This window comes from Coregonus lavaretus, assembly GCF_964263955.1.
Source record: "Coregonus lavaretus genome assembly, contig: HAP1_SCAFFOLD_7508, whole genome shotgun sequence".
Lineage (NCBI taxonomy): Eukaryota > Metazoa > Chordata > Actinopteri > Salmoniformes > Salmonidae > Coregonus > Coregonus lavaretus.
The window spans coordinates 1-23566 of NW_028166681.1; the positions used below are offsets into that span (position 1 = coordinate 1).

The 23566-nt window shown below is 39.8% G+C and overlaps 2 long non-coding RNA genes across 4 annotated transcripts; one reads left to right on the plus strand and one right to left on the minus strand.

The window, feature by feature from the left end:
- Positions 1-23: 23 nt before the first annotated feature.
- Positions 24-18272, minus strand: LOC311113881. 2 transcript variants are annotated; one of them, XR_014611054.1, is made up of 4 exons: positions 17940-17955; positions 13868-14004; positions 13154-13198; positions 24-604 (listed from the first exon to the last, which is right to left on the minus strand). It is a non-coding gene; the product is annotated as an uncharacterized lncRNA (long non-coding RNA). The 2 variants fall into 2 exon arrangements; XR_014611053.1 differs by lacking the exon at positions 13868-14004 and having other exon boundaries at positions 17940-18272.
- Positions 18273-19531: 1259 nt separating this feature from the next.
- Positions 19532-23351, plus strand: LOC311113882. 2 transcript variants are annotated; one of them, XR_014611055.1, is made up of 4 exons: positions 19532-19736; positions 19900-20647; positions 21403-21497; positions 22415-23351. It is a non-coding gene; the product is annotated as an uncharacterized lncRNA (long non-coding RNA). The 2 variants fall into 2 exon arrangements; XR_014611056.1 differs by having other exon boundaries at positions 19532-19727.
- The last annotated feature ends 215 nt before the right edge of the window (positions 23352-23566 follow it).

Here is a 23566-nt window from a genome sequence, read left to right on the forward strand (position 1 = left end):
GCACAATCCAGGTGTGGAAAGCGCTTAAGAGACTTACCCAGAAAGGCTCATAGCTGTAATTGCTGCCAAAGGTGCTTCTACAAAGTACTGACTGAGGGGTGTGAATACTTATGTAAATGAGATCTATGTATTTCATTTTTATTTATTTTGCAACAATTTCTAAAAACATGTTTTCATTTTGCCATTATGGGGAATTGTGTGTAGATGGGTGAGATTTGTTTTTATTTTAATCTATTTTGAATTCAGGCTGTAAAAACAAAATGTGGAATAAGTCAAGGGTTATGAATACTTTCTGAAGGCTCTGTATATGGTAGAGACATGGGGCTTGGACTATCGTTTTTCTGATGCAATTCTCTATTGAATGGACATACTTGTATAAACCTTGAATTAATTCAACATTTTATGGGTGAACACCCTATATATTGAATCCAATATCTGTAGATTGCTCTAGATTACCAACAACTCCTACCTGTGAATGCATATGGATAGGCCTCAGTCAGTTTCTGGGGCATTTTCTGCCACCTGCCATCATCTTTCGTCCCGCCGTCCACATCGAGCTCCCGGACTGCTAGGATCTCAGACACGGACACGCTGTGGCTGGTACCTGTTAAACACACCAAATCAATCTGTCACAATGTGGTAGGAACCAGAGGTTTATCCTTTATACATTCATTTCTTGGAGAAAGGGAAAGCAAACACACACACACACACACACACACACAGAGAGAGAGAACTATGGTGCCAGGATCTCAAGCCCTTTTTGACCTACCCAACCAAACTTGGCTGGCTGTATCAATTACAGCTTGGATAGCTTCATGCTAATAAAGTTAATGTGATGAGATTGGAGCTTTAATGGACTATTAACGGTTTGATTTCAGCATTAGGGTGGAGCTAGTATTGGGCTGAGAGAAGGCAGGGAGGGGGAGAACCATTAGTGTTGTATAGCTGTTGACCACTCCTGCCATAGAAAGCACTACTGATGGATAATGGAAGGGGAGCTCATTTGGAGAAAGATTAAATCTATCACTATAGACCAATACCATATTGTTAGGGCAACTCCTACACTAATGGTGCCTGTTATTACCACCCTTTTCCTGAAGTCATTATCATGATCCGAGTCTGAATTCATTTAGATTTTGTGCCAGTGCAGTTCTATAAAAGCTCTATAGGAAATCAGGGAAGAATGAATTACTTCTGTGCTGATCAATCATTAATGCATATACAATGGCCTGGTGTGGCACCATACAGAGGCCATAAGAGTGACATTATAATAAAATACTGTTTTATTTCTGCCTGCTATCTAACTGCATACCCCAACCCATCAAGCTGACCTCGAATGCAGTTTGTGTGTCGACTGAGAAGTCACTTTTCAGCTACCAAGACCTGTCTACGACCCGTCTATGATCCATTTGTATTTGTATTTATTATGGATCCCCATTAGCTGCTGCCTTGGCAGCAGCTACTCTTCTTGGGGTCCAGCAAAATTAAGGCAGTTATACATTTTAAAAACATTACAATACATTCATAAAAGATTTCACAACATATTAAGTGTGTGCCCTCAGGCCTCTACTATACTACCACATATCTATAACACAAAATCCATGTGTACATGTGTGTATAGTGCGTATGTAATCGTGTGTTTGTTTGCATGTGTCTATGTTTGCGTTGCTTCACAGTCCCCACTGTTCCATGATCTGTTTTTTAAATCTAATTTTACTGCTGGCATGAGTTACTTGATGTGGAATAGAGTTCCATGTAGTCATGACTCTATGTAGTACTGTGCACCTCCCATAGTCTGTTCTGGACTTGGGTATTGTGAAGAGACCTCTAGTGGCATGTCTTGTGGGGTATGCATCGGTGTCCGAGCTGTGTGCCAGTAGTTCAAACAAACAGCTCAGTAGAAATACAAGTAGTGATGAAGTCAATCTCTCCTCCACTTTGTCCCTCTTTGTGGCACCTGACCACACGACTGAACAGTAGTCCAGGTGCGACAAAACTAGGGCCTGTAGGACCTGCCTTGTTGATAGTGCTGTTAAGAATGCAGAGCAGCGCTTTATTATACAGACTTCTACCCATCCTAGCTAATGTTGTATCAATATGTTTTGACCATGACAGTTTACAATCCAGGGTTACTCCAAGCAGTTTAGTCTCCTCAACTTGCTCAATTTCCACATTTTCCATTACAAGATTTAGTTGAGGTTTAGGGTTTAGTGAATGATTTGTCCCAAATACAATGCTTTTGAAATATTTAGGACGAACTTATTCCATGCCACCCATTCTGAAACTAACTGCAGCTCTTTGTTAAGTGTTGCTGTCATTTCAGTCACTGTGGTAGCTGACATGTATAGTGTTGAGTCATCCGCATACATAGACACACTGGCTTTACTCAAAGCCAGTGGCCTGTCGTTAGTAAAGATTGAAAAAAGTAAGGGGCCTAGACAGCTGCCCTGGGGAATTCCTGATTCTACCTGGATTTTGTTGGAGGCGCTTCCATTAAAGAACACCCTCTGTTCTTTTAGACAGGTAACTCTTTATCCACAATATAGCAGGGGGTGTAAAGCCATAACACACACATTTTTCCAGCAGCAGACTATGATTGATAATGTCAAAAGTCTAACAAAACAGCCCCCCCAATCTTTTTATCACCAATTTCTCTCAGCCAATCATCAGTCATTTGTGTAAGTGCTGTGCTTGTTGAATGTCCTTGCCAATATGCGTGCTGAAATTCTGTTGTCAATTTGTTTACTGTAAAATAGCATTGTATCTGGTCAAACACCATTTTTACCAAAAGTGTACTAAGGGTTGGTAACAGGCTGATTGGTTGGCTATTTGAGCCAGTTAACCTCTACGGGATCAGTGTTCTGTATATGGGACGGTTGAGCTAACGTGTGCTAATGTGATTAGCATGACTGTTGTAAGAAACAGCAAACTTTCCAGGACATAGATATGTCTTATATGGGCAGAACACTTAAATTATTGTTAATCTAACGGCACTGTCCAATTTACAGTAGCTATTACAGTGAAAAAATACCATGCTATTGTTTGAGGAGAGTACACAACAACAACAAAATTATCATGGCAACTGGTTTGATACATTCACCTCTGAAGGTAAATAATGTACTTACATTCAGTAATCTTGCTCTGATTTGTCATCCTGCGGGTCCCAGAGATAAAATGTAGCATAGTTTTGTTTGATAAAATCCATTTTTATATTCAAATGTAGGAACTGGGTTCCACAGTTTGAACCCTTGCTGTCTCTGATTTCACACCCACCCCGCCCGGCCATCTAGATGTGTGAAAATTAGTGTATAGGCTAATGATCCATCATGTATGACATTCCTGAGAGTGTGTAAACTTACATTTTGTATTACCATATCCTTTTTGTATGTTCTCTATAGTTATGTACTTGAAAATGTATCAATTGACCAATTCGGCACATTTGGGAAGACTTGATACAAAATAGTCCAGTATTGCAATGCTTCACTGGATCAATCTGAAACTTTGCACACACACATTGCGGCCATCTAGTGGCCAAAATCTAAATTGTGCCTAAACTGCAATATTATATTGTGGCCTTTCTCTTGCATTGATGAAAAAAGATACAAATAGAAAACGCATGTTTTTTGTTTGTATTATCTTTTACCAGATCTAATATGTTATATGCTCCTACATTAATTTCACATTTCCACAAACTTCAAAGTGTTTCCTTTCAAATGGTATCAAGAATATGCATATCCTTGAGGTCCTGAGCTACAGGCAGTTAGATTTGGGTATGTCATTTTAAGCAACAATTGAAAAAAGGGTCAGATCCTTAAGATGTTAAGGGGGCTTTACTATTCTTAGGTAGGTGAATAACTTTTGCTTCCCTCCAGGCCTGAGGGCAAACACTTTTTAGTAGGCTTAAATTGAAGATATGGCAAATAGGAGTGGCAATATCGTCCGCTATTATCCTCAGTAAATTTCCATCCAAGTTGTCAGACCACAGTGGCTTGTCATTGTTGATAGACAGACAAAAACATTCACCTCTTCCACACTTACTTTACGTAATTCAAAATTACAATGCTCGTCTTTCATAATTTGGTCAGATATACTTGGATGTGTAGTGTCAGCGTTTGTTGCTGGCTTGTCATGCCTAAGTTTTCTAATCATGCCAATGAAAAAAATCATTAAAGTAGTTGTCAATATCAGTGGGTTTTGTGATGAATGAGCCATCTGATTCAATTAATGAAGGAGCAGAGTTTGCCTTTTTGCCCAAAATTCCATTTAAGGTGCTCCAAAGCTTTTTACTATAATTCTTTGTCATTCATCTTTGTTTCAGAGTATTCAGTTTAGTCAAATTATATCTCAATTTGCAGTACATTTGCCAATTGGTTGTACAGCCAGACCTATTTGCCATCTCTTTTGCCTCATCCCTCTCAACCATACACATGTTCATGTTAATGACATGTCCCTACTGTGACATTGTCATATAGTCTTTGATAAAAGACCACCATTTCTGGAGGTGCCAACAACCCCATTGGCTAAGGAGGGTAAATAAAGGCCACTACAGAGGAGAGGTATGGTGCAGTGACTTGGAGGAGAGGTATGGTGCAGTGTCTTGGAGGAGAGGTATGGTGCAGTGTCTTGGAGGAGAGGTATGGTGCAGTGTCTTGGAGGAGAGGTATGGTGCAGTGTCTTGGAGGAGAGGTATGGTGCAGTGTCTTGGAGGAGAGGTATGGTGCAGTGTCTTGGAGGAGAGGTATGGTGCAGTGTCTTGGAGGAGAGGTATGGTGCAGTGTCTTGGAGGAGAGGTATGGTGCAGTGTCTTGGAGGAGAGGTATGCTGCAGTGTCTTGGAGGAGAGGTATGCTGCAGTGTATTGGAGGAGAGGTATGCTGCATTGACTTGGAGGAGAGGTATTGTGCAGTGACTTGGCTCAACAAGTTGAGGTAGAGGTCTTCACGGATCCACCTGTACCCGAATACCCGAGAGGGTCCGGATCCAGAATTCTTACTAATGTCACGGTCTGGGTCGGATCTGATGATGATGGGTCTTACTCTTGGGTATGTGTAATTTTAACTGACATGTACGGAAGGACCCATACGAGACTGCTGCAGGGAGAGAGAGAGAGCGTGAGAGCGAGCGCTTGTATAATTTATGCTGCTGCTGTTGCTTTTCAGGAGAGTGGCACGTGTAGTTTGTTGTTGGCCAATCATAAGGCATGAAAGCGCCAACAGGCTACAGTCATAGAGCCTCAGTGTGTGGCAAAAGTTAAGAGATATCTAAATCAATGGAAGATGGAATTAAAAGTTAAAGGCAAGGAAAGGCTACAGCGACTAAGAGCCAACAGGTAGGCTGTTACTTAAGATCATCAAGGACATCAACCACCCGAGCCACTGCCTGTTCACCCCGCTATCATCCAGAAGGTGAGGTCAGTACAGGTGCATCAAAGCTGGGACCGAGAGAATGAAAAACAGCTTCTATCTCATGGCCATCAGACTGTTAAATAGCAATCACTAGCACATTAGAGGCTGCTGCTGCCTATTGAAATCACTGGCCACTTTAAGAAATTGAACACTATGTAAACATTATTATCGTTTACATATCTTGCACTACTCCTCTCATACAGTTGAAGTCAGAAGTTTACATACACCTTAGCCAAATACGTGGTCCTCTGTAGCTCAATTGGTAGAGCATGGCGCTTGTAACGCCAGGGTAGTGGGTTCGATCCCCGGGACCACCCATACGTAAAAATGTATGCACGCATGACTGTAAGTCGCTTTGGATAAAAGCGTCTGCTAAATGGCATATTATTATTATTATTTACATTTAAAAACTCTGTTTTTCACAATTCCTGACATTTAATCCTAGTAAAAATTCCCTGTCTTAGGTCAGTTAGGATCACCACTTTATTTTAAGAATGTGAAATGTCAGAATAATAGTAGAGAGAATTATTTATTTCAGCTTTTATTTCTTTCATCACATTCCCAGTGGGTCAAAAGTTTACATACACTCAATTAGTATTTGGTAGCATTGCCTTTAAATTGTTTAACTTGGGTCAAACGTTTCGGGTAGCCTTCCACAAGTTTCCCACAATAAGTTGGGTGAATTTAGGCCCATTCCTCCTGACAGAGCTGGTGTAACAGTCAGGTTTGTATGTCTCCTTGCTCGCACACGCTTTTTCAGTTCTGCCCACAAATGTTCTCTAGAGGACAGGGCTTTGTGATGGCCACTCCAATACCTTGAATTTGTTGTCCTTAAGCCATTTTGCCACAACTTTGGAAGTATGCTTGGGGTCATTGTCCATTTGGAAGACCCATTTGCGACCAAGCTTTAACTTCCTGTCTGATGTCTTGAGATGTTGCTTCAATATATCCACATCATTTTCCTTCCTCATGATGCCATCTATTTTGTGAAGTGCACCAGTCCCTCCTGCAGCAAAGCACCCCCACAGCATGATGCTGCCACCCCCGTGCTTCACGGTTGGGATGATGTTCTTCGGCTTGCAAGGCACCCCCTTTTTCCTCCAAACATAACGATGGTCATTATGGCCAAACAGTTCTTTATTTGTTTCATCACAAAAAGTATGATCTTTGTCCCCATGTGCAGTTGCAAACCGTAGTCTGGCTTTTTTATGGCGGTTTTGGAGCAGTGGCTTCTTCCTTGCTGAGTGGCCTTTCAGTTTATGTCGATGTAGGACTAGTTTTACTGTGGATATAGATACTTTTGTACCTGTTTCCTCCAGCATCTTCACAAGGTCCTTTGCTGTTGTTCTGGGATTGATTTGCACTTTTCGCACCAAAGTACGTTCATCTCTAGGAGACAGAACACGTCTCCTTCCTGAGCGGTATGACGGCTGCGTGGTCCCATGGTGTTTATACTTGCGTACTATTGTTTGTACAGATGAACGTGGTACCTTCAGGCGTTTGGAAATTGCTCCCAAGGATGAACCAGACTTGTGGAGGTCTGCAATTTATTTTCTAAGGTCTTGGCTGATTTCTTTTGATTTGCCCATGATGTCAAGCAAAGAGGCACTGAGTTTGAAGGTAGGCCTTGAAATACATCCACAGGTACACCTCCAATTGACTCAAATGATGTCAATTAGCCTATCAGAAACTTATAAAGCCATGACATCATTTTCTGGAATTTTCCAAGCTGTTTAAAGGCACAGTCAACTTAGTGTATTTAAACTTCTGACCCACCGGAATTGTGATACAGTGAATTATAAGTGAAATAATCTGTCTGTAAACAATTGTTGGAAATATTACTTGTGTCATACTCAAAGTAGATGTCCTAACCGACTTGCCAAAACTATAGTTTGTTAACAAGAAATTTGTGGAGTGGTTGAAAAACAAGTTTTAATGACTCCAACCTAAGTGTATGTAAACTTCCGACTTCAACTGTATGTGAGAATGCTGTTCATTGACGACAGCTCAGCGTTCAACATGATTGTCCCCTCCAAGCTCGTCACCAAGCTTAGGACCCTGGGACTGAACAACTCCCTCTGCAACTGGATCCTGGACTTCCTGACGGGCCGACCCCAGGTGGTGAGGATGGAAACATCACCTACGCCACTCTGACCCTCAACATGGGGTCCCCACAGGGGTGTGTGCTTCGTCCCATCCTGTACTCCCTGTTCACTCACGACTGCATGGCCACGCATGACTCCAACACCATTGTCAATTTTGCTGACGACACCTCAGTGGTAGGCCTGATCACCGGCGACGATGAGACAGGGAGAAGGTGACCTGGCAGTGTGGTGCCGGGACAACAACCTCTCCCTCAATGTCAGTAAGACCAAGGAGCTGATGGTGGACAACAGGAAATGGGTGGGGGGCGAGCACGCCCCATCCTCTTCAACAGGGCTGCAGTAGAGCGGGTTGAGAGATGGAACACCTTCCTAATATTGAGTTGCACCCCATTTTGCCCTCAGAAAAGCCTCAATTCATTCCACATGGATGCTGGCCCACATTGACTACAATACTTCCCACAGTTGTGTCAAGTTGGCTGGATGTCCTTTGGGTGATGGACCATTGTCGATACACACGGGAAACTGTTGAGCGTGAAAAACCCAGCAGCATTGCAATTCTTGACACACTCAAACCAGCGCATCTGGCACCTACTACCATACCCCATTCAAAAGCACTTAAATATTTTGTCTTGCACATTCACTCTCTGAATGGCATACATACACAATCTATGTCTCAATTGTCAAGGCTTACAAATTATTCTTTAACCTGTCTCCTACCCGTCATCTACACTGATTAAAGTGGATTTAACAATTGACATCAATAAGGGATCATAGCTTTCACCTGGTCAGTCTGTCATGAAAAGAGCAGGTGTTCCTAATGTTTTGTACACACGCACACATATATACATATATATACACACACACACACACACACATATATATACAGTGGGGGAAAAAAAGTTAGTCAACCACCAATTGTGCAAGTTCTCCCACTTAAAAAGATGAGAGAGGCCTGTAATTTTCATCATCATCATAGGTACACGTCAACTATGACAGACAAAATGAGAAAAAAATATGGGGCGAATTTGCACAATTGGTGGCTGACTAAATACTTTTTTCCCCCCACTGTGTGTGTGTGTGTGTGTGTGTGTGTGTGTGTGTGTGTGTGTGTGTGTGTGTGTGTATATATATATATATATATATATATATATATATATATATATATATATATATATATATATATATATATATATATATATATATATATATATATATATATATATATATATATATATATATATATATATATATATATATATATATATATATATATATATATATATATATATATATATATATATATATACACACACATACATAAACACACTGCTCATTCTGATATTTCTTAATTTCTTTCTTTTTTGGATTTGTGTGTATCGATTTGTATTGTTAGATATACTGCACTGTTGGAGCTGGAAACACAAGCATTTCGCTGCACGTGCGATAACATCTGCAAACTAAGTGTACACAACCAATAAAAATGTGATATGAAGCAAATTGGCAACAGGAAACATGAGTTTCATTGTTCTGTTTGCTACCGGTTGTTAACAACAGATGGCATTGCTACCTCGGTGGAGGTACGGAGAGGCCAAATGAAAACCATACATCAAATGTGATGACTCAGCAAATTGTAGCTGTTAAACATACACTGCATTAGTGTTCCACGGTATACCGAAACTTCAGTACTTTTTCAATGCTAGAACATGAAAAACACTACAGTAATAAAAAAAATAGTTTTACTTTCGGTACTAGCCTAGCACTTTGTTTATGATAATATGCAAACCATAACGTAAAATATGCCGATTTCAAAGCTGACTGCCACCACAAACTTTATTCATTCACTTATTCGTTCTCTCTCACATCTCTACCAAAGATTATCAGCGAACTGACTGCCTTGCAAATGACGTCGTTACTGGTTAAAGAGACAGCGCACATTTTTATAAAAGAAGCTACTTCAATGCAAATGTTGTTGATCAGTACCCTAAAATAAGTCCTAAATGGAAGGGAAACAAATTGTTTGTCATCTGTAGCCCCTTAAAAATCAGACAAAACAAGCTCAATAACTCAATGCATGCACACACCTATTTACCCAATTTATCAATAGAGATTTACCATTCAAATAAATTATTACCGTTATATATGTAGTTGGTAAAAACAAAGTCAAATTGATTGCATGATTGTATAATTGATTCAGTAATGTATACATGGCTGTCTCTGAAAAATTTTGATGTAAAGAAATTCAAAATGTCATGATATTGAACTCAAAAGATGCACAACGATTGCTGTGGTATCATGATGGTATTGAGTATTGTGATACTAAACCTGGTATCGAAGTCAAAATTCTGGTATTGTGAAAACACTGCACTGCAAAGCATCAGCTCATTTTTAAGTCATGAGCATTCAACCTCAATGTCCACCCCCAGATCCAATGATTCCAAGTTAGAAGACATAGCAAAAAATACACTGCTCAAAAAAATAAAGGGAACACTAAAATAACACATCCTAGATCTGAATGAATTAAATAATCTTATTAAATACTTTTTTCTTTACATAGTTGAATGTGCTGACAACAAAATCACACAAAAATGATCAATGGAAATCAAATTTATCAACCCATGGAGGTCTGGATTTGGAGTCACCCTCAACATTAAAGTGGAAAACCAGACTACAGGCTGATCCAACTTTGATGTAATGTCCTTAAAACAAGTCAAAATGAGGCTCAGTGGTGTGTGTGGCCTCCACGTGCCTGTATGACCCCCCTACAACGCCTGGGCATGCTCCTGGTGAGGTGGCGGATGGTCTCCTGAGGGATCTCCTCCCAGACCTGGAGTAAAGCATCCGCCAACTCCTGGACAGTCTGTGGTGCAACGTGGCATGGTGGATGGAGCGAGACATGATGTCCCAGATGTGCTCAATTGGATTCAGGTCTGGGGAACGGGCGGGCCAGTCCATAGCATCAATGCCTTCCTCTTGCAGGAACTGCTGACACACTCCAGCCACATGAGGTCTAGCATTGTCTTGCATTAGAAGGAACACAGGGCCAACCGCACCAGCATATGGTCTCACAAGGGGTCTGAGGATCTCATCTCGGTACCTAATGGCAGTCAGGCTACCTCTGGCGAGCACATGGAGGGCTGTGCGGCCCCCAAAGAAATGCCACCCCACACCATGACTGACCCACCGGTCATGCTGGAGGATGTTGCAGGCAGCAGAACGTTCTCCACGGCATCTCCAGACTCTGTCATGTCTGTCACATGTGCTCAGTGTGAACCTGCTTTCATCTGTGAAGAGCACAGGGCGCCAGTAGCAAATTTGTCAATCTTGGTGTTCTCTGGCAAATGCCAAACATCCTGCACGGTGTTGGGCTGTAAGCACAACCCCCACCTGTGGATGTCGGGCCCTCATACCACCCTCATGGAGTCTGTTTCTGACCGTTTGAGCAGACACATGCACATGTGGCCTGCTGGAGGTCATTTTGCAGGGCTCTGGCAGTGCTCCTCCTGCACCTCCTTGTACAAAGGCGGAGGTAGCAGTCCTGCTGCTGGGTTGTTGCCCTCCTCCACGTCTCCTGATGTACTGGCCTGTCTCCTGGTAGCGCCTCCATGCTCTGGACACTACGCTGACAGACACAGCAAACCTTCTTGCCACAGCTCGCATTGATGTGCCATCCTGGATGAGCTGCACTACCTGAGCCACTTGTGTGGGTTGTAGACTCCGTCTCATGCTACCACTAGAGTGAAAGCACCGCCAGCATTCAAAAGTGACCAAAACATCAGCCAGGAAGCATAGGAACTGAGAAGTGGTCTGTGGTCACCACCTGCAAAACCAGTCCTTTATTGGGGGTGTCTTGCTAATTGCCTATAATTTCCACCTGTTGTATATTCCATTTGCACAACAGCATGTGACATTTATTGTCAATCAGTGTTGCTTCCTAAGTGGACAGTTTGATTTCACAGAAGTGTGATTGACTTAGAGTTACATTGTGTTGTTTAAGTGTTCCCTTTATTTTTTTGAGCAGTGTATATTACACTACACAGAACACACATTTACAATGCATCTCCTCTAGGGCTGGGCGATATGGCCTAAAACTCATGTCTCGATTTTTTCGAACTTATTGGCGATTCACAATATATATCTCGATTTAAAAAAAATGTTCTCTAAATAAGCTTTGTTGTACAATTAAATGGCCAAATATACTGCATTTAAAACAGTCAGCAATAATCGAATGAGCTTGTGAAATTATACTTAGGCTGAATATATGCCTTCCATAACCATAAGACCCACTAATCATTTAATTATTTGATCAAAATAGTTGTACCTGCTTTTTTGCAATAATCACTTATCTGGCTTTCAGGTCTGTATTTAAAAATGCCCTTTTTGTTACAAATTTCAACAGAACCATGCATAATGCATATTCACTAATAATTAACATCGGTCTCATAAACAATCTCTCAAGCACAAGCCCACGTGCTAGTGAGTAGCCAGCTAATATATAGATTTCAAGTTTAGCCAACCTCATAGCAAATGGGTTTCATTTAATCTCTCCAACTTTTCTGTCTTCTAAATCTGATCAGAGATAGAGGAACATTGATTGACAAAGGGAACCCCATCAAATACAGCTGGCAAAATCATTTCAAACTAGTCACTCTAGTGGACGTACAGTGAGCTCCAAAAGTATTGGGACAGTGACAAATTTTTTGTTGTTTTGGCTCTGTACTCCAGCACTTTGGATTTCAAAATTATACAAATGATGCAGACTGTCAGCTTTAATTTGAGGGTATTTTCATCCATATCGGGTAAATCATCTAGACATTACAATACTTTTTGTACATTGTCCCCCTATTTTAGGGGACCAAAGGTATTGGGATGAATTCACTTATATGGCCCCATATTCCTAGAACAAATGATGACATCAAGCTTGTCATGCTACAAACTTGTTGGTTGTATTTGCTGTTTGTTTTGGTTGTGTTTCAGATTATGTTGTGCCCAATAGAAATGAATAGTAAATAATGTATTGTGTTATTTTGGAGACACTTTTGTTGTAAATAAGAATAGAATATGTTTCTAAACACTACATTAATGTTGATGCTAACATGACTATGGATAATCCTGAATGAATCGTGAATATTGATGAGAAAGTTAGAGGCATAAATATCAACCTCCTCAAAAAATGCTAACCTTGTTATTGTAATGTGTCCAACTTTCTCACTCATCTTTATTCACGACTCATTCAGGACTATCTATAACCATGGTAGCATCCACATGAATGTAGAAGTGTTTAGAAACATTATATTCTTATTTACAATAATAGTGACTCTCGATGTAATTATTGTGTGCTAGGAATATGGAAAAAAATACTAAACTTTTGACTACTTTAATACACATAAGTGAATTTGTCCAAATACTTTTGGTCCCATACAATGGGGGGACTATGTACATAAAGTTCACCCGATATGGATGAAAATACCCTCAAATTAAAGCAGACAGTCTGCACTTTAACCTCAGTCATTGTATAATTTCAAATCCAAAGTGCTGGAGTACAGAGCCAAAACAAAAACTAATGTGTCACTGTCCCAACACTTTTGGAGCTCACTGTATGTAGCCCAACTCTTTGACCACATTGTGGTAAGAGTGCTCCTCCTACCTGACTCTCCTTTGCCTCGGTGCAGGAACTTAGGAAAACAGAAACCTGGAATGGGAACAGTGGAGTTATTGTGGTTTGCATCAAGATGAGCAAACACTTTTTTCACACAGCAATATTGACATACTGTATCTCTTCAGCAGAATGAAACCTTTAAAAGGTCCTACATTGGCTTGCTTCACAATTTAGCCAGGGGAGTTCAAAGTTCAACAAGTGTTTCTCTTAGAGCGTTTCTCTTCTCTTAGTCAAAGGTTATGGATATACTGACAAAATACGTGTCTCTACGCCCTAACAATGTGAGTCGTTGTCCACAAAGTGTCACAGCGGGCTGTCTAGCTCCCGCCTATCCTTTCTTTGAATTGGTGGATAAATTAATTATTTAAATACTTTTTTTCAATATTCGATGAGGGTTGTTGACGTCAACCGACTGTATTCAATGGAGAGATGCTATGCTACTAGACTCATACCATGAATATGCATATCCATCTTGAGACAACTCCGATAAGTGTTTTTCCTCAAAGTTGCAGGGATGTTATGTGTCCTACTTATTATGAAACGTCTATTCAATCAAATAAACCTCACGTAGCAAATAAGCCATTCATTTCTTTGTTGCCCAAATTCGACACTCATTGACCTCCATACAAAAACTCCTTGCTTGGTGGGCCAAAAATATATATATATAAAAAATATTCAGCAGAGTTGGGCATCTCTCTTTACCTCTTCCTCTGTCTTAGTTCAACGTACGTTTCTCTCAGATGCAGCAGATTTTGGCACTGAAGACAGTAGTGGAGCCAGCGTTCGATCAAGCAATTTCTACTCCGAGATAAGGTCTTGCGTCATTTGATCCCTTTCAGCTAGAGAATGGAAAATAATAATCTTATAAGAAATGCGTAGAAATTATTTTACCCTTTAAGTCTAAGAAAAAATAAATAATGTTATTTTATCAAAGACTCTATTACCCTTTCATCTGGAGAGATGATTATTTTAACAACGCTGCTTGTGATTGCTCATTTTCAGGACTTTTGTCCTTCAGATATCTCAGAATTTAATGGTATTTTTTCAGCTCCTGAAATGAATAGGCTCGACTCCAAAGCCCATCCATTCTGAAATAAATGAAGAGACCTTTGACAGCCTCAAGATGAAAGATGGCAGATAGCAGGCATCCAAATGAACTAACACGATACAGGGAGGTCACTAATCTGTTTTATCTCTAGGCAGATATACTGTCCACATGGGAAGCCATTACATAAGTATGACAGGATAATTTCATTTTGGTATGACAACTTACAGCTATAACAATGTCACTGTAAGATATATAGATCTTAACATTGGCCTGCTGAATGTACACTATTGGTCATTTGTAGCCGAGGACATTATAATGGTTATTTTAGGTTAGTCATACCATATTTGATCCCAGGCCTAAATGCTACATAACACACTTGATTCTCAGATACTTAGTTGGCCCATGTTGTTATCAACTCCTTGGGTCATGGTTTATTAATATGCAAAACCATTTTTCTGGTGATAAACACGGAGTATACAAAACATTAAGAACACCTGTTCTTTCCATGACAGACTGACCAGGTGAAAGCTATGATCCCTTATTGATGTCACCTGTTAAAACTACTTCAATCAGTGTAGATGAAGGGGAGGAGACAAGTTAAAGAATGATTTTTAAGCCTTGAGACATGGATTGTGTATGTGTGCCATTCGGGGGGGGGATGCAACGCAATATTAGGAAGGTGTTCCTAATGTTTGGTATACTCAGAGTACATCATACAAGTCTGACAATGGACAACTGCATAGTCACAGAATAAGCCGAGCTATGAATAAAAAGGTCTGTAAATACCGATGTTTACCGACTTCCGTTAGCGCGAGACATACAATAAAAAGGTTTACAAGCTGCTTTAGCTGAATACCAGCCTGAGTCATCACAGACAAACTGTACTCATCAAGGCCTTCCTACCTAGTTTGAACCTAAACCATATGTTCTCATTTGACAGTTTCTCAATTGAATGAGAAGATCAATACGATTGATATTTGGAATGTTTGAAGATACTCTTGATAATCTATATACTGACACACCACACACATTCAGCCATTCTTCATGACTTTCCTCCTTATACCCCTGTTGTTCAAACTGAACCCCAAGGTTGACCCCAATGACTTATTGAACATAACTCGACTGCATTAGCTCCTCGCAACAAGGGTAGGTCAACACAACATACTGTACAAGCCATATTGTATGGAGCTGCTCTGGAAAATACTAGTCACTGTTTTCCTATGCCACTCAAAACACTAGCCGGATCTTTCCTAGTTGTGCAACTAGTGTACTGGTTTGGCTAATAACAGCCACAGAAAGAGAGGTGGGTTGGGTGATGAGGAGTGGGAGAAATTCAAACCCTTGGTAGGTCATGGGCCTGCCATGCAGGACACCAAATCAGACTAGCTAGCATTAGCCCTCCATGGAAATGTCAAAGTGCCAAGCAAGCAGTGGGAAAATGTCAACAGAACAGCAGGCCCTTATCCATCATAGTGTAGTGAGTGACATCATGAGTGAATGCCCTTCTGCGCTCTGATTCAGTGTTCACTGTTCATCATTATACGAATATAGATGGGCTCCCATGTTTGCATTGGACTGTTTGAAACATTACAAAAACATCTGATGGAAACATTTGCCAGGAACTACATTGTGGAAGACCCGTGCTAGGCCTTCCTCCATCTCTTGACAGTGAAAGTGATGGGCATGTTTGCTTTTGATGAGGGTGTCCTGTCCATTGTTAGAATGAGAGAATCTGAATGGCACATGGTCTACTTCAGAATTAGGCCGCAGAAAAGAGTGCAACTCAAACTGTGAAAACGATCGGCTAAACTGAAAAGGTGATACTGTTCGAGCTACTTCAAGGGTATTAATAAATAATAAACGAGGCTGCTATCAGACTATGGGATAAACTCATACAATTCCTTCAACATTTTCTATATATGTTATTAAATATCCAAATTAGCATCAAACATGTTATATTGTTGATTTCTTGACTCGGAAAGCTAAATTGTTTGACGACATAATTGTCTGTGGGTTCCTATAGATTCAACGAGGCCTATCATTGACCATAAGGAGCGTGGACCCGCTTTCTTCCCTCATATCTCTAATGTAGGCTATGCTTTTGAATTCACCACAACAAGACGCTTTGAATATCCAAAAGGCATTTAGTAGAGTCAATTTCCATTTAGGCCTGCTTTCATGGGAGGTAGGCCTAAAGCCACATTCAATTCAACAGACCATACTGAGTTGAACAGTGCTGGCAGGTAGCCTAGCGGTTAAGAGCATTGAGCCAGTAACCGAAAGGTCGCTGGTTAAAATCCTTGAGCCGACTAGGTGAAACCTTTGTCGATGTACACTTGAGCAAGGCATTTAACCCTAATTGCTTCTGTAAGTCACTCTGGATAAGAGCGTCTGCTAAATGACTCAAATGTCAAACATAAACACATTCCATACGTCACCATGTGGATATGTTATGCTCCCATAGAGAATGATAGTGACTAAAAGGCCATATTAGCATGGGCAGCGCCATTGAGGGCTTCCACCATGTAGTCAACTGGGTGGGTCTTCCACTTCATGATCTCTCCTGGTGACCCTGTTGGAGTCATGTCCAATCAGGTCATCTGGACGGATCAGCCAATCATGAAGAAGAAAAATGACTACTTTAAAATGGAGATAGCCTTAATGGCACTGGCCATGTTGTTAGACACTATAATGTCACAGACACAAAGAGGAGTCTTCTGTCTCTATGTTTGCTCCTCATCTGAATCTTGGGTGACAAGGGATGTGGTACTATGGCTGCGTTTACACAGGCAGCCCAATTCTGATCTCTTTTCACTAATTGGTCTTTTGACCTGAAAAATATCTAAGTGAAAATATCTGATGTTTAGGGTCAAAAGACCAATTAGTGGAAACAAAGCTCAGAATTGGGCTGCCTGTGTAAGTAAACGCAGCCTATGTAGCATCTACCATTCAGACATGTTGGCTCATGTAACCTAGTAGGCTATAATTACAATTTCATCAATAAATAACGTTTAATCTAATTAGCCTATAATAAAGACTAACACATAATGAACAGCCTATAAGTATGATGCTTTGTGCGTTTAAATGCAGTGGGAATAGACTGACAACATGAAGGCTACCGTGCAAGCGCTATAGCGGTTATTAGGCCTACCGTATGAGGTGATTGCAAACTCCAAGAACAAATCGCGTAACATCCAATTGACCCGACATAGTGAATCTACCCAAGCCAGGGCCGCCGCCGCATTCCGCGGCCCAGCTGTCAAACATTCAACAACTCAGAATTGGCTTGCTTTCAAAACTAAGTTCTGGGCAATGGATAGTCTCGCTGCTATGATACAAATGCATCTATAAAATAAAAACAAAAGACTGCACTAAACTGTCCTTGTTGTCTGTTTCAGATAGGCCTATAGAGTGCCCTTTACATCTACGCCTAATTTAGGCTTTAACATACCATGTCATTCGTTGACAATAACAATAATGTATTGTCTTTCATCAGCAAAAAGGTTAGGGGCAGGCAACAAAACATTTATATATTTTGAGACTAAGATCCAGAGAATTGTGAATGCGCACGTTACGTGTTTACGCGAATGTGGATAGCGAATATATCCAACAAAGAGAACATACTATAGGCTATAAATCACCTATCTGTCCCTAGATGTCTCAGTCGGAATATATTAGTAGCATATATCTTTGCACTTAATACCCAGTTTATCTTTTGACACTTACCGACTTTGAACGGGTGATGTATACTGCTTGAAACGCGTTTTTTATTGGCCGGAATCTCTTTCCATGTCAGAATCACACGGTTTAACAATACTTCGAAGACTCTGTTTTTCAGGAGGAGTTGGGATGCCAATAACCTCGGTTGTTTTTCCATGTCTTCACCAATAAGTCACCGCACTAGGTGACTTAGAGAGCGTATCAATGTTATCTTAATCTAAGCATTTCTTTAGTAATTTATCGGGTTACTGAGACCCATTCTCTACACAAGGAAACAATGTTGCTGTTTTCGACTGCCACAATTGGATAGCGGATTCTCCATTCACCAAAAGGGGACGGGCTGAAATTACGCTTGACGTCACGACGTATTCCAATTTTGGTGCTAGAGAAAGAGGCTTTGAGATGAGCTTGTTCAGAGAGCAAATATTTCAATAAAATAAAATACAATTAATATGATTGTAGGCCTATGTGTATATTTGTAAAATAAATACAATTAAATAAGTGTTATGTATTTTAAAAACGTCAGAATGACACTCAAACGGACCATTATTATTTCACTTTCATGTTAGGCCTACTACTTCTATCCAATAGAGATAGGTCGAGACTCTAGTGGCCAAAAGCCTGATCGTTTTAGCATGGACAGCACCATTGAGGACTTTCACCATTTTTAAGTAGTGAACTGGATGGGACTTCCTAGGGGTTAAGGAAGGATCACAGAATTCCATCCAGGTCACCAAGAGGGATCAGCCAATGAATTCTACTTGTGAGCAAACATTCCATAACTACAGGTGGCAGTAAATCGCCAACCTTGGCATTATATCTGTTCAAACAACACACTCCAGGTGGCAGTATGCACCCTTTCAGTTTGTTTACCAACTCATAAAAGTAGTAGTAGAAGAAAATTGACTACTTCAAAATGGAGATGGCCTTAATGGCAGTGCCCGTGCTCTCACAGACGCCATAATGGGACAGATACAATGATGCCATGTCTATCTAAGTCTATGTTCTATCCAGCACTTATAGTCCTTGATTTTGTGCCATAGGTGCACTGTAATCCCAAACAGTTGTACTAGCTCATAAGTAATAAGGTCATAACAGTCAAATGTCGTTATGCAGTTGACCAAACTATAAAGTGTTGAGCTCTGTTGAGATTTATGCCACTTTAATTGAAGAGGGCTCAATATTTTATAGGTAATTTGTGTGGAACGCTCAAAAAAGTTTAGGTAGTGTCATGACGTTATCGACGTCATGACGTTCTGGTTGGTGGGTCATCTCTCCCTCAGGAAAGCTGAGTCAGCCATCTTGAATTTGCTTTGATGCGGGGATGTTTGGGCCGCCCGTGTGGATGTGGAACACAGTTTAATTTGTTTTAATTTGTTTGCAATGCGCAGTTTTATGCTGCTCGCTTGAAACCACCACCACCTCCGTTTTTATCATTAGTCTTATTGCCTTCGTTTTCTTAAGCGCCATCTTATCATCACCTCTGATTTGGTAAGTAACTCTAATGTTGTTTTTTTAAAAATTGAATTTCGATAGTCTTAAATGTGGAACTGGGAATACATTTGTACAATGTGCACAGTGAATATTTGTTGTAAATAGTTTAAAAAATCTAAGTAATTGTAACTTTAGAAGTTGTTAAATATGTGACAAATACGTTACGTTACTTCATCTTACAACGGTGTAACGTTATCAGCAGGTTTCCTGGATGAACTACATTTCCCATAATGCATGTTTGCCCAGGACATTGACGGTGGAGGAAGGTCCATGAGTTTTCGCTGTTCGCCGGTAATGCAAGTGCGTACTGTGAGTATACTTATTTCAGTAAGTGTCTGCCTTACACAGTAAATATTTTACGTTATCGAGCTGTGTGTACGTGTGTGCTAGCGTGAAACGAACAATGCTAAACAACATAATGTGAGTGTGTTATCATGATGCTAACCAGGCCTGTGTTTGTATTTCTTCCTAGGCTCAAGTGTGTGGTTGTGAGATCATCTCGAAATCCTTTTAACAGTTCAGGTAGGATGTATTATGAAATAGTGTTACTAATGTAATACATTGCTAAAACCAAGTATAGAGTGTATTTGTTATAATTCATTGGTATTATATTTAAAAGGTGATCGAATAGCTCCTGATTTGTAATGTCATTAATGCATTTCTTTTGAAGCAATGTTTTAAAAAAATGTACAAGTGAATAGGTTGGTTTACTTTTAAGTTTAAATTTCCCACGTATCTCGTTAAAGTTTTGACCAATGAGCTAACTTGTTAAGTTGTGGCCAATGGGAGAGTGGACTGGTTGCCGGGAAAGAAAAGGGAGGGAAAAGTTGAAAGAAGAGAGAGGAGAGACGTTTAGTGGGGTTGGTGAAGGAAAAACGACCAAAGGAAACGATAAAGAGAGAACAAAACCATACCTACAGAGTTTTTTTTAAGGGAAATCCTGATTTTATTTCTATAAGAGAGTGTTTATTATTTAGTTAAGAAAGACCAAGTGGAGACTGAAGCTGCCGTCGCATTGTGGAGACATTCGACATCCTAGAGGTTAGCCTAGCATCGTGCAAGACTTGGAGAGAATTGCTTGTGACGATCAGTTCGGGTTTCCAACGGATGTCTGTTGCTGCTACCGAGTACTGGCTGCATTGATAGCTGTGTTCGCGGTGGATCTTGTGAGGACACCTGCACGGAACTACTATATTTTGCTGAGGCATTATCTACAAGTAGTGAGTAACTACAAATGTGTGGTGGACTTCGGGACTTTATGTATGTCGTCATTTTTTTTATGAGCTCCAACGCGCGCCCAGGGTTTAAGCAAGCTTGCAAATAATTTGGACATGGGGTTGTGGAAAAATCATTGGGGTTTATAATTTGTATTTCTTTTGATGTGATACATTGAACATTTGATTAATATAGATCTTGAACCTTATGTCTGTTGTATTGGTGGAGTCATTTACTGTTTCAGTTTCATTTAATGCATGGGAAAGCATATCCTTATAACAATAACCAAGTCTATAATCATTCTATCTGAAGTTAATACCCTATTTGTCATTCACCCTAGCAAGTTTACAATAGGGATTCTTATTGGAGATGTCCTTCTCACCTAATATCCCATGCTGTTCAGATATTCTAAATAAGGTAATATCGTGAGAGTCAAATTCGAGCCTGGTGAGAGGGTTACACTAATAATTGGTTTTATTTTATGTGTTTCCACAGTCATTCTTTTGCTATTTCTCTAAATGTTTTTATCTCAACTGTGGGGTCAACAGTTGATCACTTGAACCCTTTATTAATACTTTGTTAAATACAAAGAACAACAACAGAAATAGCAGATCTATAAGCACACAACTTTGATGCTTTGCTTGTTAATAACTAACTTGCTTATCTTTTAACATTTTCATTTTTACTATAATTAGTGTACAATGAATGTTTTTGATATTTGTGTAATTATTATTGTAATGGATATTTTTTGTCCATGTAGGAACAACGTGATGTAAATATGAGACGGGCCCTCGTCCTTCGTGCACTTCCTGTGTACCTGCTTGAAATGCCTCCAAGTTTTTCAGGACCTGTAATGTAAGTGTACTGGCCTCACTATCAATCCCTTTGCTTAGCTATTCAGTCAGCTTAAACATGACATCACTCAAAGAACTCTAGGAGAACCAGAGGGGCATTCCAGAAAGCAGGTTATGTGAAAACCATCAGTATAGCCAATTGTATTTTTTCCAACAACGTAATTTCAAAGTCTGTGTTTCTAGTTTGTCGCCGCATTGAGTATAAGATAAAATGTTTTTATATTTCATTTTCAGCCGATTTTAAATAAAACAAAATAGCCTAAAATAAAACATTGAACAACATTCAACCACTTCCTTAAAGGCTAATATAAAATAAAGCGATGTTAAATTCAAAATGAAAAGACGACTGCATCTGAAACTCTGTCAGTGATTTATATAACAGCCGCAGCCAGAAAATGTCTGCTTCCTGTTTTCTCCCGTTGCCATGGTGAATAACCCTATCGGAGCTCCATTGATGATGGCTTTTTACTAGTCGTCAGGCACAAGCTCAACTCCGAGTTAACGTACTCTGAGTCAACTTACCTAACTCAGATCAGCTGTTCTGTAACTGAAAACTCAGTTTCACTTCACAGGGTAAGTCAACTCTGAGTTCAGGGTTAGGCTCAGTTTGTTGAACCTCCTTTCTGGAATAGCCCCCAGAAACTGTTTATGAAGTTTCCTTGAGTTGTTATTCTGCAAACTGACATGTAGAAATTACATAAATGAAAAGGTAAGTATAAAGAATTCCACTAAACAAAAAGTATGCTTACAGGTAGGTGTGAAACTAACATAAAATAATAAGCATGTGTAAAGAAAATAGTTTAAACATGTAGCTTAGTTGCAGTCTAAGTGCAAAGTGACCGTAATGTCTAGACATCATTAGCATGATTTGTATCCTTGAGGGGCTGAACTCATTTTTGTATTATTTGTGTTTTATAGTCAGCAGATGGTCCAGACCTCACTGACACTCCGGTGGCTCTCCTGACAGTTGTCACTGATGATACTACTGATGCGGCCCTCTTCAGCCCTGAGAGCATCTGTATTGTCGTGGAAGATGAAATACTTGTGAGTGGTCCCACAAACCTGGCTGACTCATTTCTCCTGCTCTTTGGGTATGTCTATGCACTAGACCTACAGTACCCAAAGAATCTTGAGCTTACATTCACATTTATCCAAAAAGTTGTGATGTGTCTTGAGGACAACAAACCACTGAAAGGCCGTCTACTGACACTGAAGAATGATTTGTTCAATGAGTGAATCACTCAGAATGGACTATTTGTTGAGCTGAGTATTGAGGATGTTTTTAGTTTTTTTCCCCTCTTTACAAATGTAATAATTTGCCTCTTCTACCTCATGTTTAATATGTTACACTGTTTGCCTCTTCTACCTCAGATTTAATACATTGATTGTTAATAGATAAATATCACAACATTGACGTATTGCCAAGCCCAAGTTTTTGTACTGTACTTGTGGGAAACGACTGTTGAATTCATGCACTATACATGTTTAATGTTGTGTGACCTAATGCTTACCTTGATGTTGCCAGTTGAAGTACGGCACAGTAGAAACCAGTACTTTTATTTGAATGTTTTATTTTAAAAAAGTGAGTTGCAGCCTTCAAGGTACAGTAAGTGCCAAAACGTTTTAAATGGCTCCACATTCTAATAGTTGTCATTGCTGTTGAGGATGGATTATAATTAGAATCTTATTGAATTTTATCATGAAGCCTTTGTGAGTTTTTATCATGTTTACTGAATAGTGTGATATGGAGACCCAAAATACTGAATCTACCCTCTGTAGCAATGACCACTATCAGAATATGGAACTATTAACACTTAATGTACTTTAAAACACATTTTGTTTTTATGGAGTCATTTCCTTTTACTTTTTTTTAAAAATTTATGACAAGCACTTTGTTTTGACTGAGCTCCTTTTGATTCGTGCCTTTTTAAAAGCACATTGTGTTGAATAAAAAAAAAAGTTAAATTGTCACTGTGGTGTCACTTTCATGTTTTCTAACATTATTCGCTGATTATAATTGTGTAATGGACCAACATCAGTATTTCAGTTTAGAATTAATTTTGATTGCAT